The 18388-nt window shown below is 46.7% G+C and overlaps 1 long non-coding RNA gene across 2 annotated transcripts; it reads left to right on the forward strand.

Moving 5' to 3' along the window:
- The first annotated feature begins 884 nt into the window (after positions 1-884).
- LOC138735562 (uncharacterized) lies at positions 885-7277 on the forward strand. 2 transcript variants are annotated; one of them, XR_011339773.1, is made up of 4 exons: positions 891-973; positions 1771-1945; positions 2630-2880; positions 6794-7277. It is a non-coding gene; the product is annotated as an uncharacterized lncRNA (long non-coding RNA). The 2 variants fall into 2 exon arrangements; XR_011339774.1 differs by lacking the exon at positions 1771-1945 and having other exon boundaries at positions 885-973.
- Positions 7278-18388: the final 11111 nt, after the last annotated feature.

Genomic DNA, 18388 nt, shown 5'->3' on the forward strand with positions numbered 1-18388 from the left:
CATGGCAACCTCCGATTACTGGCCCGTTCAACACTCAGCAGAGGTAACGACCAAATCTGATCATTAACCTCAAATCCATTTTCACAAGGTCACAAGAAAAAGGAACAGAAGCAGGCCATTTGGCCCATCGAGTGTGCTCCGTGAAATCTCCCTGAGCTAAATTGTTCATGCATCTAGTTCCAAGTTCCCATAATCCATGATACCCTGACTAATTAGATACCTATCAATTTCCCCTTTAAATTCCCCCAAAGATCCCGCCTCCACAGCTGCATGTGCCCACAAATCCACGACCCTCTGGCTGAAGACATTTCTCCCCATCTCTGTGTAAATGGGTACTTTTTAATTCTGAGATTGTGCTCTCTTGTCCTGGAACCACCCAACAGGGGAAACATCTTATTTACATCCACTCTGTCCAATCCATTCACTATTCGAAATGTTTCTATGAGATCCCCTCTCATTCTTCTATATTTTAATGAATGGAGTCCAAGAGCTGCGAAGCGTTCCTCATATGTTAGCCTTCTCATTCCTGGAATCATTCTGGTAAACGTCCTCTGTAGCATCTCCAACCTTGCTATCTCCTTTCTAAGATATGGGGCTCCAATTGAGGTCTCACCAGTGCCCCAAAGAGTCTCAACAACACCTTTTTATTCTTATGCACAATCCCCTTTGAAACGCATACCAACATAGCATTCGCCTTCTTTACCGCTGATCTGACCTGGCTGTTGCCACATCCTAGATGGGGAGGTGGGGGGGGAAGCGGTGGGAGGGGAGGGGAGGCGTGGGTGTTGAGGCTAGTGAGGTATGTTCAGGTCACTTTCACAATTGTTGACACACAAAGAGTCCGCAGACGCTGCAGGCTGGAGCAAAGCACGAGGACAAAGCCCGGAAATGCTGGAGGAACTCAGCTAGTCTCGCAGCGTCCATAGGAGGGAAATATATATCACCAACATTATGGGCTTGAGCCTTTCTTAAAGTATGAGAGAAAAAAGACTGAATTGAAGGCTGGGGAAAGAACGGGAGGGGGAGGAGTAGAGACCAACAAACAAAACATGCTAACTGGATAAGATAATAGGAAGGGTAAAAATTGATTTTGGCTCTATGAAAGGAGATGGGGGGGGGAAGGGGAGAGAGAGAGAGAGAGAGAGAGAGAGAGAGAGAGAGAGAGAGTGGGGGGGAAGAGAGAGAACTGTGGAAAGGAGATGGGGAACAAGATGGAGGTGGAGGGGAGTGGCTCTAACAAAAACCGAGAAGTCAATGTTAATGCCATCTGGTTGCAGGAGAAGAGGTAGGAAGGGAGAGAGAGAACTGTGGAAAGGAGATGGGGAAGAAGATGGAGGTGGAGGGGAGTGGCTCTAACAAAAACCGAGAAGTCAATGTTAATGCCATCTGGTTGGAGGAGAAGAGGGAGGAAGGGAGAGAGAGAACTGTGGAAAGGAGATGGGGAAGAAGATGGTTAAGCACTAGGTAACAGGTGGGAGGGTAGAAGTGGCAGGGGAGAGGGTAGCCCTCTGATAGGAGAAGGGAGGGAAAGTGGTGGGGAGCTGAAGAAAGGGAGTCAGAGAAAGACCGGGGGGGTGGGGGGTTAACGGAAATTGGAGAGGTCGATATTAATTTCATCTGGTTGGAGGGTGCCGAGACGGAGTGGAAGATGTTGTTCCTGAACTTAGGTGGGTGGGGGGGGGGGGAGTCACTCGATTTGACAGTACATGAGGCCTTGGACAGACATGTCTGAGTCATCGCTGACTTTTTTATTTGTCATATTATACCTAGTACCGTGAGGAGGCTTCTTCTGTGAGCACTCTAGCAGGATAGCTCTAACAATAATACAGGGTACAAAGTGAATCAGAACAATAGAGAGAATAATGAAAAAAAGATGAATTTGTATCAAGAAAGGATTCATTCAGGAGCCTGATGGCTGTGGGAGCAGAAAATGTCTTCAAGTTTGGTGCGTGATTTCACACCTTAGCCTTGTCCCCATGGCAGGAGGGAGAAGAGTGTGTTGTGTCCAGGGTGGGATAAGTCCTTCAGTATTCAAAATAACAGAAATTCTGGAGGAACTCAGCCGGTCTGGCAGCGTCCACAGGACATAAAGATATTATTACCTTGAGGAAGGCCTCAGGCCCGAAACATCGGTATATGTTACCTCCTATGGATACTGTGAGACTTGCTGAGTTCTTCAAGCATTTCTGTATTTTGACTACAATCAGAGCGCCTGCAGATTTTCGTGTTTCACCTCTCCCCCACCATGTGTCACCCCCCCGCCCCCCCAGTCCTTCAGCATGTTGGCTGCCTGTTCTGTCCTGGGCAACTGGAGATGTAGATGGAGGGAAGGGAAATTTGTGTGATGTACTGAACCATGTCGACCACTTTTTTGTTCCTTCTTCTGTCTTTGAACCAAGCAGCTCTAATTCACATCTGGACTGCCCGGCCAAACTGGATGGAAATCTGGGCATCTAGAAAGTTAGAGTTTGATCGGGCAAGAAGATCACACAAAACCACACACATGTAGCCCCAAGGAGTGCTGGGTATTAGCTATCGAAACTCTATCTCCCATATCATTCATCCTCCGCTAATCTGATTGTAACCCGAGCCTCCTGTCTACCTGCGCTAACTTTTTCTTGCTTATCAGATATATGTCTCCTCCTGCCATGGAAATATTCAAGGATTCTGCATTTACTTCTGTCTGAGTGCCAAATGATCATACAGCGCCAGGAGAGAAGGATTCAGAGTGGAGCAGCGGGAGGGACTGGCGCTTATCCTCATTCGATCCTGACCTCCAGCACTGCCTTGTGTGGAGTTTGCACGTTAACCCTGCGGCCCTGTGGGATTCCCGCTTCTCTGGGGTACTACTGTTTCCAAGCGCAGCCCTAGAACGTACAGGTTGGTAAAATTATTGAATATTTTGATGGGTGAATGGCAGAATCGGGAAGGAGTTGATGAGAAGGTGGAGATAATTTTAAAATTTAAATCTAGGCATAAAGCATGGTGCTAGCCTTCTCGGCCCACGAGCCCATGCCCCCGGATTACACCCAATTGACTGACAAACCCTGGTATGTTTATGAACTGCGGGAGGACACACCGGAGTCCCCTAAGGAAGCCCATGTAGACACGAGGTGGGGGGGGGGGGGGTTGGTGGGGATGACAGACGAACAAGCTCCTCACAGACAGCGCGGAATCGAACCCCAGTCCCAGTCACTGGCGCTGTAACAGCATCGGGCGAACCACTATGCTAACAATGCCACTCTAAAGTGGGATGAGTGCAGAGAGGTTGATAGGCAATGAGGACTTGATGTTTCAGAGTTGTTTATTTGATGGATCTAGTTCTAATGGAACTTTGAACAGTATGGCACAGGAAAAGCCCATTTAACCCACACCACCTGTGCTGGACATGATGGGCAAATCAAACAAAAGTAAAACATTGAACGTCCGCAGACACAAGTAGTTGAAGCTGCTTGCACATGAGACCTATCCTTCCACTCTCTCCATTATAATGTGTCCATCTAGTAGAAGCCTCTTAAACACTATTCTTGTATCTGTTTTCAACATGACTCATGGCAGTCACCCATTCTCTGTGACAAATCTTTGCTCCACACATTTCCCTTAAACTTCCTCCCCTTCTTCTGCCCTGGGATAAGATTCTGTCACCTCTGTCCATACATCTCATATAGTATGTTTTATAAACCTCTGGCAGGTCTCCCCCTCACATTCCAGAGCAAGTAACCCAAGTTTGTCCAACCTCTCCCCATAACTCTCACCCTCTAGTCCAGTCAGCAACTTGGTAAACCTCTTCCGTGTCCTTCCTGTAATGGGACGAGCAAAATTGCACACAGAATTCCGAGGGTGGCCTAACCAAATTTTAGATATGTTTTAAATGGACTTCATTAAGTCAAATGAAAGGATCTACTTATGAGTTCTCCAGGATATGCCTTCTTCATTTTGACTTCTCGCCCTTCTACCACTGACAACCCCTCACACCCACTCACACTCTTTGATGTAATCATGGTCCTTGCAAAGGTAAAGAACATAAGACTATAAGACAGAGGAGCAAATACAGGCTATTCAGCCCATCAAATCTGCCCCACCATTTAATCATGAGCTGATCCATTTGCCCACTCAGCCCCAGTGCCTGGGCTTCCCTCAAAAGACAATGATGCCCTGGCAAATCAAGCTCTCCCTTGAAAACACCCAATGACCATGATGCAACAGTTTCACAGATTTATCATTCTCTCGCAAAAGAAATTTCTTTATATCCCTGTCCAATGCGGACATCAACACTCCTACTTTCTAAGGAAATTTGGCATGCCGTTGAACACCTATTGAACTTCTACAGGTTGATTGCAGAAACCAACCTGACTGGTTGACTCACAGTCTGGTTTGGAACACCCAGAATCGCAGAAGGCTGGCAAAAATAGCCAAATGCATCATGGGCACCAACCTCCCATTCACTGTGTTACGAGCCCAGAGGACCCCAAAATCCAGAAGCAATAGATATTCACCACAACAAATAGTTACTTAAACAAAAGTTGTTTTTAATTATCTTTAAACATGAAAACAGAATCAAACTTTAACTTGTCACTATCAACTTAGCTACCCAACTTAACCCCCTTCTAATTCTAAGCGCACGTGTATGATGTGTGTGTAAATTTAAGAAAAGTTCTTTGGTTCACAGTTCAATCTCACTTCTCATTCTCCAAGTTCTCTGGTTGCAGGCAATTCTTAAACTGTGCACACAATTTAACATGTTAAAAGTTCACCAGGCTTTGGTGCTCAAAAGGTAAACGGTTACCGTTCAGGAAGGTTCTTGTAGGTTTGCAGAGGGAGATGTGTTTTTCCAGGATTTCCACCCCTGAGGTACCACCATTAATTACCTCAATGTCTTGTTGATGAAACTTGCTCCATCAGGGTTCTCCAGATGATAGCCTCTTTCTTTCAGGCTATCACAGATTTCCTTTCTGTTCCACATTCCAAGAGAAACATCAGACAGATAGCACTTCCAGCCATCCGCCATTCTGGAGCTTCTGTTTCAGTTCCATCAAGCTTCTCCTGACTTGTTACAGCTTTCTGTGTCACACTCAGTCAAAGACTCCCTCCTGTCTCTCTCTCTCTCTCTCTCTCTTGATCTGAAATTCAAACTGCCAGCAGCATGTCCTTCTCTCTCTCTCTCTCTCTCTCTCTCTCACTTGCAAATCCCCTGACCTTCTACAGCAAACAATATATATTAGTCTTATGCTCCCATCTGTTGTTTTAGGTAAACAATAACCTCTCAATGATCTCTGAGTGAGCACTTTGCAGAGAGGTCAAGAGCCTTGCAAAAAGGTCCAAAACAGACAACCTGGCTCTTCTAAGGCAATAGTCCATTCATTTCATGACATCATTTCAATTAGCACCTACTTGTGAAATGTGCATAGCATTCCTCACAGTTCCTCTTCAAAATATTGTGGATATGAATTCCCCAATATTTCAAATAAGATCTGTTTTAAAGAGTGTGTATGTATGTAACCTACTCTAATTTTACCAATTTATCTCCTAAAAACATTCCCAAATACTTCATTACAACTGAAAATATCTACATGAGGCGCTGCCTCAAGAAGGCAGCCAGTATCATGAAGAACCCCCATCGTCCTGGTCATAACCCCTTCTCACTACTCCCTTCACGCAGAAGGTACAGAAGCCTGAAGACCAGAACCTAGAGGTTCGAGAACAGTTTTCTATCCTCAACATCTATCAGTCCCTTAAACCTCCTTGTACTACCATAACTGCAATCCTAACCGAAGGTGCTGTAATGGCTGGTGTGGACCTGGAGAGAATGGGGAGCGAAGTCTCCGTGCTCCCCGCGTGGGGTCCATCCGCACAGTCCGACTCCATACAGGCTTTAAACGGCCCGCTAAAAGAGCCGTGGGAGTTTATTTTAAAAACCCGCAACCAGGATAGCAGCACCTATGATCGGCAGTGGCCACCAGGGGTTTCAGATTCCGGAGAAGCGGAGGGACTGGCGCAGGGTACCAGAATATGAGGAGATCACCCCCCCACCATTTGAGAAGGAGAAGCAGAGGAGATGACCCGCAGGATGGTGGCCACAGTGGCAGATCACCGAGGCGAGGGCGAGGAACCCAAAGAGGCCACGGGCGACTGTGGTCAAGTGATTGGCTGTATATTCTACACTGATTGGTCTACTTCTGCTCTTATATTTGGTGATCTTGTGAAACTGGCTGCAGGGGTACCAGGTTTTGGAACCGGGATTCAAGAGGGTACTGGGGGGCTTACTGATAGAGTCAGTGGCTTGGATCGGGGTTGCCGATGGTTTGACTGGAGGCTGCGGGAGGGCTGGAGGCAAATCCACGCACATTCAGCGACATTGGGGTGGGGGGGGAAGTTGACACTCTTGTCTCACTCTTTTTCTTCTCTTTCTCTGACTGCAAGGAGCACCGGGCAATTTCTTCTGATAACGAATCTAGGCCCCAGCTACCCGCCCATCCAACGGCCCAACCGCAGATCCTCTCCCTGGCCGCCTGCCCATCTGAGCTCCCGAAGCCCTGGCCACAGACTCTCCTCTGGGCCTAGGCTTCCTGCCAATCCAAGCTCCCGATGCCCCAGACGTAGACTTACCCAGCTATCCGAGCTCCCGACGCCTTGAACGATATAGTACCTACCACAGTCAAAGGTAGCATCTGTGTAAAAGTCGACCGCCCTCAAATTTGACCCGAAAAATTGGTCCAAAAAAATCGACTACTACACAAGTATATACGGCAATTATCGTTTATCCTCTCTCCTTACAAATTGCTTTTTTTTAAAGGACCTGGGATGCTGCAGCAAGCAAGAATCTTGTTGCATCTGCACATGGCAAAACCTTTCATTCAATGGAACATGGAGATGCTCAGAACAAGCACAGCACTGCCATACCAGCAGTATGGAGCGTTCATGGCAATCTCGCCCCAAATATTTACCGGTAACATTCATCTCATGAAGCAGGCAAGGATGCCGAAACGTACTCGACTTCAGACCTCGCATCAGGCACAACTGAAGCAACATCGGTTGGCGCGCACAAATAAATCAGAGGGGGGGGGAAAGGCAGGGAAAGGGCTCTGTGGATATGTCACAGTGATCTTCCTAACCACTGTGGAGCAGCGTGGACATCAATTATAGCAGCTGGAGCCGACCTCCAGACAAACTGTCTGAGAGTGACAGCTTTTTCTCTTCACTCTATAGCAGCTTGTGCCAAGTTTCCTTCCAAGGGGGCGCAGAAGTGAGTTGGCTGGTTAGTCATGGGTACTGTATGATGAGGCAGGAAGGGGGAGCTGGGGGTGGGGGGGGAGGTGGGAGCTAATCACCTCCAATATAGCGGCATGGTTGGAATATTACGCGACATTGGAAAAAATACAGTGCTGTCGTTAAGGAGCTTGTACGCTCGTCCGATGATTTATATGAGTTCCTTCCGGACGGTCAGCTTTCAAGCTTCAGAATCACAATTATTTTATTGTCATGTAATAAGCAGAAAACGTGATGTTACTCAAAATTTCCTTTAGTCAACTGAAATGATTTGCTATCAGTAGAAGTTGCCCAGCACCCCTTACAGTCAGAGAGAGGGTATATATCCCCCGCACCCCCCCCCCCCCCAGAGTCACTGAGTGTCCTTGGCTTTGCCTCCAGGCATCCCACATCAGTCCAAGCCTGGGCTCTGGAGGTAAACGTCTGACAAATTCAGGAAGCCCTTTTGTGCCCCGGGTTCCCATACCTGGTACTCCTTCAGAAGTCCGCAGCCAGGTGCGAGCCCCTTGACCGCATTTGCCAGCAGCCCGCGTACGTTCCTCGCCTCAAGTCTTCAGCAGCCCGCGTACGTTCCTCGCCTCAAGTCCTCAGCAGCCCGCGTACGTTCCTCGCCTCAAGTCCTCAGCAGCCTGCTTACGTTCCTCGCCTCGTCCTCAGCAGCCCGCGTATGTTCCTCGCCTCATCCTCAGCAGCCCACATACGTTCCTTGCCTCAAGTCCTCAGCAGCCCGTGTATGTTCCTCGCCTCAAGTCCTCAGCAGCCCGCGTACGTTCCTCGCTTCAAGTCCTCAGCAGCCCCCGCGTACATTCCTCGCCTCGTCCTCAGCAGCCCGCGTACGTTCCTCGCCTCAAGTCCTCAGCAGCCCGCGTACGTTCCTCGCCTCAAGTCCTCAGCAGCCTGCTTACGTTCCTCGCCTCGTCCTCAGCAGCCCGCGTATGTTCCTCGCCTCATCCTCAGCAGCCCGCGTACATTCCTCGCCTCAAGTCCTCAGCAGCCCGTGTATGTTCCTTGCCTCAAGTCCTCAGCAGCCCGCGTACGTTCCTCGCCTCAAGTCCTCAGCAGCCCGCGTATGTTCCTCGCCTCATCCTCAGCAGCCCGCGTACGTTCCTCGCTTCAAGTCCTCAGCAGCCCCCGCGTACATTCCTCGCCTCGTCCTCAGCAGCCCACATACGTTCCTTGCCTCAAGTCCTCAGCAGCCCGCGTACGTTCCTCGCTTCAAGTCCTCAGCAGCCCCCGCGTACATTCCTCGCCTCGTCCTCAGCAGCCCACATACGTTCCTTGCCTCAAGTCCTCAGCAGCCCGTGTATGTTCCTCGCCTCAAGTCCTCAGCAGCCCGCGTACGTTCCTCGCTTCAAGTCCTCAGCAGCCCCCGCGTACATTCCTCGCCTCGTCCTCAGCAGCCCGCGTACGTTCCTCGCCTCAAGTCCTCAGCAGCCCGCGTACATTCCTCGCCTCAAGTCCTCAGCAGCTCGCCACGTGTGGGTTCTTCAGCTCAGAGCCACCGTGCTCAGCGCCCCACAAAGTCATCACCTCTGCTTTTCCTTCTCGAACGGGGGTGGTGCTCCCCGTTTTCTGGTCCCCAGTGCCAGTCCTCTGCTTCCCCAAAGTCTGTAAAACCCCTTGCAACTGCTGCCTATCATTGATGTCGCCGTCTTGGGCCCAGAACCCGTGGTCACAGGATTTTAAAATAACCCACATTTGGTTCCTTTGAAGCAGTGATTTTCAAATTTTTTCTTTGCACTCACATACCACCTAAGTAACCCCTATGCCACTGTTTTGTGCTCTGTGATTAGTAAGGGATTACTTAAGGTGGGGGAAAAAGGATGAGAACCTTTAGATCCAACTGTTGCTGAGATATTTTGCTTGAGAAAAATTGTCATTGGCCCATTTATTCTGGGAGTTATGAAACCGTGCACATGACGAGTCAATTAGGGACAATTAAAACAGTGGATTTTAAACATTTTCTTTCCACCCACAATCCACTTTAAGCAATCCCTTACTAATTCCTAAGGTGGTATGTGCTTTAAAGCCTGCACAGAGACAGTGTATAAAAGTGGGCAGTTGGACCCTGTGGCAGAGCGCTCTTTCTCTTCTCTCTGCTCTCCCGGGGCCCGCACCATTGCAGCAGCTCGGGCAATGCCACCGTTTTTATTCCCTCCCACATTCCAAAGATGTATGAAGCTTGGAGGTCAATCGGTGCATTTGAGCTCTCCATAGCCCTCCCGCCATTGGCTTATCCAAATTTTTCTTAAACATCAAAATCGTGCTCGCATTCACCACTTCAGCTGGCAGCTCGCTCCACACTCCCACCACTCTCCACGTAGTTCCCTTTAAAATGTTCCCTTTAAACATTTAACCTTTCGTCCTTAACCTAAAGGTAAATCACGAAAATCTGTAGACACTGTGGTTGCAGAAAAAATGCTGGAAAAACTCATCAGGTCGAACTGTGCCCTTTATTTAGCACCCTTAACCCCTGTTCTTGTCTCACCCCACCTCTCTAGTAAAAGCCTATCTGCATTTACACTATTTGTAGTAAACACACCAAAATGCTGGAGAAACTCAGCCGGTCTTTTCAGCATCCATAGGAGACAAAGACATATTGCTGACATTTCAGGCCTGAGCCCTCCTTCAAGGAAAAAAAAATTAGAAGCAGGATGCATCAGAAAGTCTTCGAATTCAAACAATGGGGGAGGAATCCAGACCAGCAAAAGGTGTTTTGCACAGCTTTGAATGATTACAATCTAATTCAGAGGCTGGAATGCAGTGAAAAGCAGAAGAAAAACTGCAGATGCTGGATATCTACAGTAAAAAGTGGAATTATTGGAACAGGCCAACAAACCAGGCAGCTACCGGACAAAGCCACAGCAGACCAAATGCAGTGGCGGGGGCCAAATTCTTCCATGCTGTTATCAGACTTCTGAGCTGTCCTCTCATTGCGAAAAGATGATGCCATTTTCACTGATTAACTCTACTTTTCTCTTTACCCAGCACACTTTGACCTACCGTAATAATACACCCTCCACTTTTCTTTTAATATCACATGACCTGAGATATGAAGGCAAACAAGAAGGTCTGCAGATGCTGGGGTCCAGTTCAGTACACAAAAGTGCTGGAGAAGCTCAGCAGGTCACCCAGCTGTAGCGGCGCTGTGGCGGCACTACAACTCCCAGGAGGTATCGAACAGTGGGAGGTGGAAGGTAGTTGATGTTCTGGGCCCGAGCCCTTCTTCAGGAGTGTCGAAAACAAGGGAGACCCCCGCCCCGAAGAGAAAGGTGGAGGAGAGGGGCAGAGGAGGAATGCAGGCTAACAGGTGAGAGGTAATATGTGGGCACAGGTGGGAGAGTAGAAGAGAAAGATGATGGGGGAGACTCCAGAGGACAAATAAGAGAACGCTCTGATTGGAGAAGGGAGAAGCGTGGGGAGCTGGAGATGAGAGGGATGAGGGAATAGAGAGAGACTGAGTGGAGGGGTCTAATGGAAATCAGAGTTCGATGTTGACATCATTGGAGACTGCCAAGATGGAATATGATTAAAGTTGGAGATGGAATAATTCATAATTGATTATGAGTTGACTTAGGTAAAAACACAGAAATGCTGGAGGGGTTTAGCAGATCTCAATGCATTCATGGAAGGTAGAGAGATATATATTTGGGTGGTATGATTAGCATAGAGAGCAGTGCGGTTAGCGCAATCTGAGGCGCTTGCAAGCTCACACCACGACACAAGAGCAACTTATCCGTGAACTACTCTTTGCAGACGATGCCGCTTTAGTTGCCCATTCAGAACCAGCTCTTCAGCGCTTGACGTCCTGTTTTGCGGAAAATGCCAAAATGTTTGGCCTGGATGTCAGCCTGAAGAAAACTGAGGTCCTCCATCAGCCAGCTCCCCACCATGACTACCAGCCCCCCCCTATCTCCATCGGGCACACAAAACTCAAAATGGTCAACCAGTTTACCCATCTCGGCTGCACCATTTCATCGGATACAAGGATTGACAACGAGATAGACAACAGACTCGCCAAGGCAAATAGCGCCTTTAGAAGACTACACAAAAGAGTCTGGAAAAACAACCAACTGAAAAACCTCACAAAGATTAGCGTATACAGAGCTGTTGTCATACCCACACTCCTGTTCGGCTCCGAATCATGGGTCCTCTATCGGCATCACCTACGGCTCCTAGAACGCTTCCACCAGCGTTGTCTCCGCTCCATCCTCAACATTCATTGGAGTGACTTCATCTCCAACATCGAAGTACTCGAGATGGCAGAGGCCGACAGCATCGAATCCACGCTGCTGAAGATCAAAATGCGCTGGGTAGGTCACGTCACCAGAATGGAGGACCATCGCCTTCCCAAGATCGTGTTATATGGCGAGCTCTCCACTGGCCACCGAGACAGAGGTGCACCAAAGAAGAGTTACAAGGACTGCCTAAAGAAATCTCTTGGTGCCTGACACATTGACCACCGCCAGTGGGCTGATATCGCCTCAAACCGTGCATCTTGGCGCCTCACAGTTCGGCGGGCAGCAACCTCCTTTGAAGAAGACCGCAGAGCCCACTTCACTGACAAAAGAAAAAGGAGGAAAAACCCAACACCCAAACCCAACCCACCAATTTTCACTTGCAACCGCTGCAACCGTGTCTGCCTGTCCCGCATTGTACTCGTCAGCCATAAACGAGCCTGCAGCTGACATGGACATTACCCCTCCATAAATCTTCATCCGCGAAGCCAAGCCAAAGAAGATTACAGTGCCAACGACCCAGGTCAAATCCGGCACTGTCCATATGGGGTTTTTACGTTCTCCACATGTCTGCATGGGTTTCCCCCAGGTGCTCCGGATTCCTCCCACCCTCCAAAAACGTACGGGGTCTGTTGGTCAATTTTGGTGTAATTGGGTGGCATGGGTTTAAATGACTGGAATCAGCTTCTACTGTGCCATCAATAAATGAAAGAGCGTTTAAAATGGAACCGGTGACCCCATCACTCTCATCTTACTGCAGGAAGGATGTGATAAAGCTGCAGTAGAGGGTTAAGGTTCACCAGGACGTGGCCTGGACTGAAGGGATTTAGTTTGAAGGGGAGATTGAATAGGCTACAATTTTTCAGCAAAGCTGAGGGGAGAAGGAAGGGAAGTTTATCAAATCGTGAGGGGCATAGGTAGGGTAGAAAGTCACCGTTCCCCCCCCACCCCCCACATGGATAAGAGAGTCTAGAACAGTAGTTCTCAAACTTTTTCTTTCCACTCACATCCCACTTTAAGGGTGCTCTGTGATTAGTAAGGGATTGCTTAAGGTGGGATGTGAGTGGGAAGAAAAAGTTTGAAAACCACTGTTTTAATCGTCCCTCATTGACTCGTCATGTGCACGGTTTCAGAACTCCAAAGGAAATGGGCCAATGACAATTTTTCTCAAGCAAAATATTTCAGTAACAATTGGGTCTGGAGCAGTGATTCTCAACCTTCCCTTCCCACTCACATCCCACCTTACTAATCACAGAGTACTTATGGCATAGGGATTACTCATGGTGGTATGTGAGCGGAAAGAAAACGTTTGAAAAACACTGGTATATAACTTGAGGGCATGGATTTAAATTGAGAAGAGAGGGATTCAAAGGGGATCTGAGGGGCACAGAGGATGATGGGTACATGCAATGAGCTGCCAGGGCAAGTCCCAGACAGTTAAAATTACCTTGTTTAAAAGGCAATTAAACAGGTGTAGGGTTGGGTAAGTTTTAGGGGGATATGGGGAAAACACAGGCAAATGAGATGAGTTCAGATTGGCATCTTCATTGGCATGGACGAGTTGGGCTGAAGGAGCCATTTCCATTGGATGATGTGCATTGCTAAGGTGTGGGTATTGCTGGCAGCCACCCATCCAGAATTCCTGCCAAAAGTTGCTGCGATCCTTGAAATTCTCCACTGGTGGAATTTGAAACCATCATTCACTGGATCATTTAATTTAATTTAGACATATACCACAGAAACAGGCCGTTTCAGCCCACGAGCTCGTGTCGCCCAATTTACACCCAATTAACCTACTCCTCCAGTATGTTTGAACAGTAGGAGGAAACTGGAGCTCCAAGGGAAACCCCACACAGACACAGGGAGAATGTACAAACTCTTTACAGATTCAAATCCTGGTCCCGATCGCTGGTGCTGCAAAGGCGTTGATATGTCAGCATATCTAGTCCTTGTCCATAATTTAATGTATACCAGTGGAGCTTTGTTTTACTAAGTACTGGCTTGAGTGCAGCAAGTAAGATGTTCGGTGCATCTGAACAATAAATACATTATTAATTATCAATGGCTGAAACATCTGTGTGGGTGGCACGGTTAGAGTAGCGGTTAGCACAACGCTATTACAGTGTCAGTGTCCCGGGTTCGAATCCCACACTGTCTGTAAGGAGTTTGTACGTTCTCCCCATGTCCGCGTGGGTTTTCCCCGGGGGCTCCGGTTCCTTCCCACTGTTTGAAATGTAAATTGGGTGGCATGGGCTCGTGGCCCGAAATGGCCTGTTACCGTGTCGTATGTCTACATTCAAAAAACAATTAATTGGTGTATTTGGACAGGGCGGGCCAGAAAGATCTGTTAGAGTGCTGGATCTCTAAATTAAAATGAATAAACATTGTAGACAAAGGGGTATATTTTGAAATGAGGCAGAGTGCTGGAAGGTTGAGGGACAGAGTTCCATAGCTGGCGATGGGGGGTGGGGTTGGGGGGGCCACTGCAGATACAGATGTGAATGGGTGCCATATAATACAGAAACTCAGCAGGTCATGCATCATTCATGGAAAGTAATGGATAACCAACAGTATATAAATGACAAAGGGCCCAGGGTCGAAGCATTAGCTACCCTTTACTTCCATGGAGGCTGAATGACCTGTTGAAATTCCCCAGCAGGTTGGTGAATTGCATTTGACCTCATCTTTATAGATATTTACAGACATGCAGCATGGTAACAGGCCATTTCCATCCTTGCTGCCCAAATGCATCCAATTAACTGACAATCCCTAATACCAGAATCAGATTTTGTTGTCATGAACAAGTCATGAAATTTGGTGTTTTGTGGCAGCATCACAGGGTAAATTTTCAGTTGGTTGTTTTTCCAGACTCTTTTGTGTAGTCTTCCAAAGGCGCTATTTGCCTTGGCGAGTCTGTTGTCTATCAGAGCCGTTGTCATACCCACACTCCTGTTCGGCTCCGAATCATGGGTCCTCTACCGGCACCACCTACGGCTCCTAGAACGCTTCCACCAGCGTTGTCTCCGCTCCATCCTCAACATCCATTGGAGCGCTTACATCCCTAACGTCGAAGTACTCGAGATGGCAGAGGTCGACAGCATCGAGTCCACGCTGCTGAAGATCCAGCTGTGCTGGATGGGTCACGTCTCCAGAATGGAGGACCATCGCCTTCCCAAGATCGTGTTATATGGCGAGCTCTCCACTGGCCACCGTGACAGAGGTGCACCAAAGAAAAGGTACAAGGACTGCCTAAAGAAATCTCTTGGTGCCTGCCACATTGACCACCGCCAGTGGGCTGATAACGCCTCAAACCGTGCATCTTGGTGCCTCACAGTTTGGCGGGCAGTAACCTCCTTTGAAGAAGACCGCAGAGCCCACCTCACTGACAAAAGGCAAAGGAGGAAAAACCCAACACCCAACCCCAACCAACCAATTTTCCCCTGCAACCGCTGCAATCGTGTCTGCCTGTCCCGCATCGGACTTGTCAGCCACAAACGAGCCTGCAGCTGACGTGGACTTTTTACCCCCTCCATAAATCTTCGTCCGCGAAGCCAAGCCAAAGAAAGACAGGGTAAATATTCATATTATAACCATCTTATTAAAAATAAATAAATAAAAATAATAGGGCACCAAAGGTAAGACAGTGTCTTTGGTTCATCGTTCGTTCAGGAATCTGATGGCAGCGGGGAAGAAGCTGTCCTTGTGCCGCTGAGTGGTCGTCTTGAGGCTCCTGTACCTTTTCCCCGATGGTAGCAGAGTGAAGAGGGAGTGGCCTGGGTAGTGGGGGTCTTTGAGGTAAAGGCTGCCTTTTTAAGACACTGCCTCATGTAGATGCCCTAGATGGAGTGAAGTCTGGTGCCCCTGATGACGCAAGCTAAGTTAACAACTTTCTGGAGTTTATTCTTGTCCTGAGAGTTGGCACCTCCATACCAGGCAGTGAAGCTGCCAACCAGAATGTTCTCCACGGTACCCCTATAGAAGTTTACAAGATTCTTCGGTGACGTTCTGAATCTCCTCAGATACCTCACAAAGTATAGCCACTGGTGAGCCTTCTTTGTGGTCGGATCAACATGGAGGCTCCAGGACAGATCCTCGGAGATGTTGACGCCCAGGAATTTGAAGTTCTTGATCCTCTCCACTGAGGACTGGGTAGTTTTGAATGGTGGGAGGAAACCTGAGCCCCCAGGGGAAACCACGCAGACATGGGGAGAACGTCCAAACTCCTTATAGGCAGCACAGGATTTGAACCCCAGTCCCAATCGCTGGCCTCTACACCAACCGTGCCATCTTTTGCAGACTTTCTTGTTTAACTTTGACATGAATGGGTGACCAGCTCTTTTATAGGATCAAAGCTTCGATTGCTCAGAAGTTTGCAAGATAGCAAGACACCAGCGCAGACATCAAAACAAAGGGAAGATTCTTAATAGTGAGGTAGTGTCAGGTTAGAAACCAATGCAGGCCAGCGAGTGGGAGTGATGGGAAGTAGAATTCGGCCTGGAATTTACCAGCAGACGTAAGACGGGGTGACATTTTTCAGAGTGTATTCCGCAACTACTTTGATATCTGTACATCGTGAAAAGTGCAATGGAAAGTCGAGTCTTTCCTTATGCATGTGAATGTAGAAGAAGAGCATGAGGGAAGGCCCTTCAGCCCAAAATGTCTCTGCTGACAAACCATCTGTTTCCATGTGATCTATATCCATTCCCTTGTCTATGTAAATGCCTCTTAAATATCACTATCCTATCTGCTTCCCCAGCAGCCCATTCAAGGCACTGACTGCTCTCTGTAAAAATTGCCCATCCCTTTACACTTTCCTCCTCTCAGCGTAAACCTATCCCTTTGAATATTTGACATTACTGCCCTGGGGGGAAGAAGGTTCTGGCACTCCATCTTTTCTGGGTGTCTTATAATTTTGTAAAGTCTATCAGTTCGCCCTTCAAACTCCAGCACTCCATTGAAATTAACCCAAGTTTAGAACACAAAACACTACAGTACAGGCCCTTTGGCCCTCGATGTTGTGCTGTATCACATATTTCTTAAGAAAAAAGTACTAAACCCTCCCTAATCCGTAACCCTCCTCCATGTGCCTGTGTGGGAGTTTCTTAAATGCCCATAATGTTTCAGCCTCCACCACCATCCCTGGCAAGGCATTTCAGGTACCCACTACCCGCTGCGTAAAAGAAGTAGTCAGGACTGGGCCTATTTTGGATGAACGATTTTTTCGGACAATGGGTCATTTTAAAACAAAAACAGCCTGGTAGCAACAGCCAATCGCCTGTAACAGTGTTGGAAGGGCCTGTTACAATGCTGTATATCTAAATTTAAACATTTAAATGTACAATGTATGTGACAATAGTCATTTAAAGACTCTTACTTTATCATTATTTACTAATGAATATTTATTTTATGCCTTTGCACAGTCAGTTTGTTTACATTTTTTAAATTTTCCTTACATTTCTATCTTTTTTATACATTTCTTTCTTCTTGAGTACACATTATGCTTACGGGTAATAGGAAATTCTGCCTGACCCACAGGGAAAAGAATTTTAGGGTTATATGCGATGTCATGTATGTGCTCCAACTATAAATTTGGACTTTGACATTATTATCATTAGCCTGGCTGCCCACGATGAACAACACAGGAAGATTCCACCACTGCCTAGAGGATGCACACCTTGGATTTTCCTCTGACCACCACAAGTAAGGCTGGAGGGGGTCTGAGGTGGTGGTGGGTGGGGGGAGGGTTCTGTTTTCAGAAGACTCACCAAATAGTTATGTTGACCTTTTATGTTGAGTAGATCAATTAGACAAGGTTGTCCTTTTTGCATTAGTTATTGAACCTTTAGCTCAGATAATTAGGCAAGATGGTAATATTAAAGGTATCAAAGTGAAATCTGATGAATTTAAAATTAATTTGTTTCCAGATGATGCTTTGATATACTTAACATATCCTTAGAATTCTTTGAAGCGGTTACATGACAGTATGGCGAAATATCAGGCTATAAAATTAATTAGGAAAAAAGTGAGATTAGCATCCATGGATTATTCTCCTTATAAACATATTGTTAAATTTAGATGGTCAGATCAAATTAAGTATGTAGGTGTCAAGGTAGATAGTAATTACAGCCATTTATATGAATTAAATTATTTATGCTACTTTCTAAAATTAAAAATGATTTGAATCGATGGAAAGATTTAATAGGAAGAATTAATTGTATTAAAATGAATATTCTTTTCTAGGATTCAGTATTTATTTCAATCTATTCTTTGTAAGATTCCATTTTTTTTTAGGATTTGAACTCTATGGTGAGAAAATTTTTATGGAAGGATAAATTGGCAAATTGGCAAAAATTAACTTGGAAATATAAATTAGGTGGTTTTCAAAATTATTATGATGCGGCACAGTTGAAATTTATTAATAGAGTGTTTGATTTGGAAAATTCATTGATATAGGCTAATATTGATTTATCTCCAATTGGTGAGAAGAGGAATGATCAGTTTATTTATAGATGGAATTCTAAGTTATTGAGTAATTATAATTTACCTATTTTTAAACATTTAATTGAATTAAGGTATAAAATAAATGAAGTTATAGGTACTCAAGGGAAGATTTCAGACAAAACTCCTTTGTATCTGTGATAGAGTATATAGATATGTTTTTGGGAGATAAATTGGGCAAGGTTTGTTAGTGTAGGTCACATACAAACACTTTAAGACAGATCTTATTTAAAATACTGGAGCCCTGCTCATGATAGACATGTTGGGGCCTCTCAGCTTTTGCAAGAGCTTTAGAGAGTGCCCAAGAGACTTCACTAATGGATTGTTGTTTACAAAAGGCAACAGATGAAAAATCTTGTTGGAGCCGCCTACTGTCTGGAAGAGGG

Source organism: Narcine bancroftii, chromosome 6 (genome assembly GCF_036971445.1).
Source record: "Narcine bancroftii isolate sNarBan1 chromosome 6, sNarBan1.hap1, whole genome shotgun sequence".
In the NCBI taxonomy this organism is placed as follows: domain Eukaryota; kingdom Metazoa; phylum Chordata; class Chondrichthyes; order Torpediniformes; family Narcinidae; genus Narcine; species Narcine bancroftii.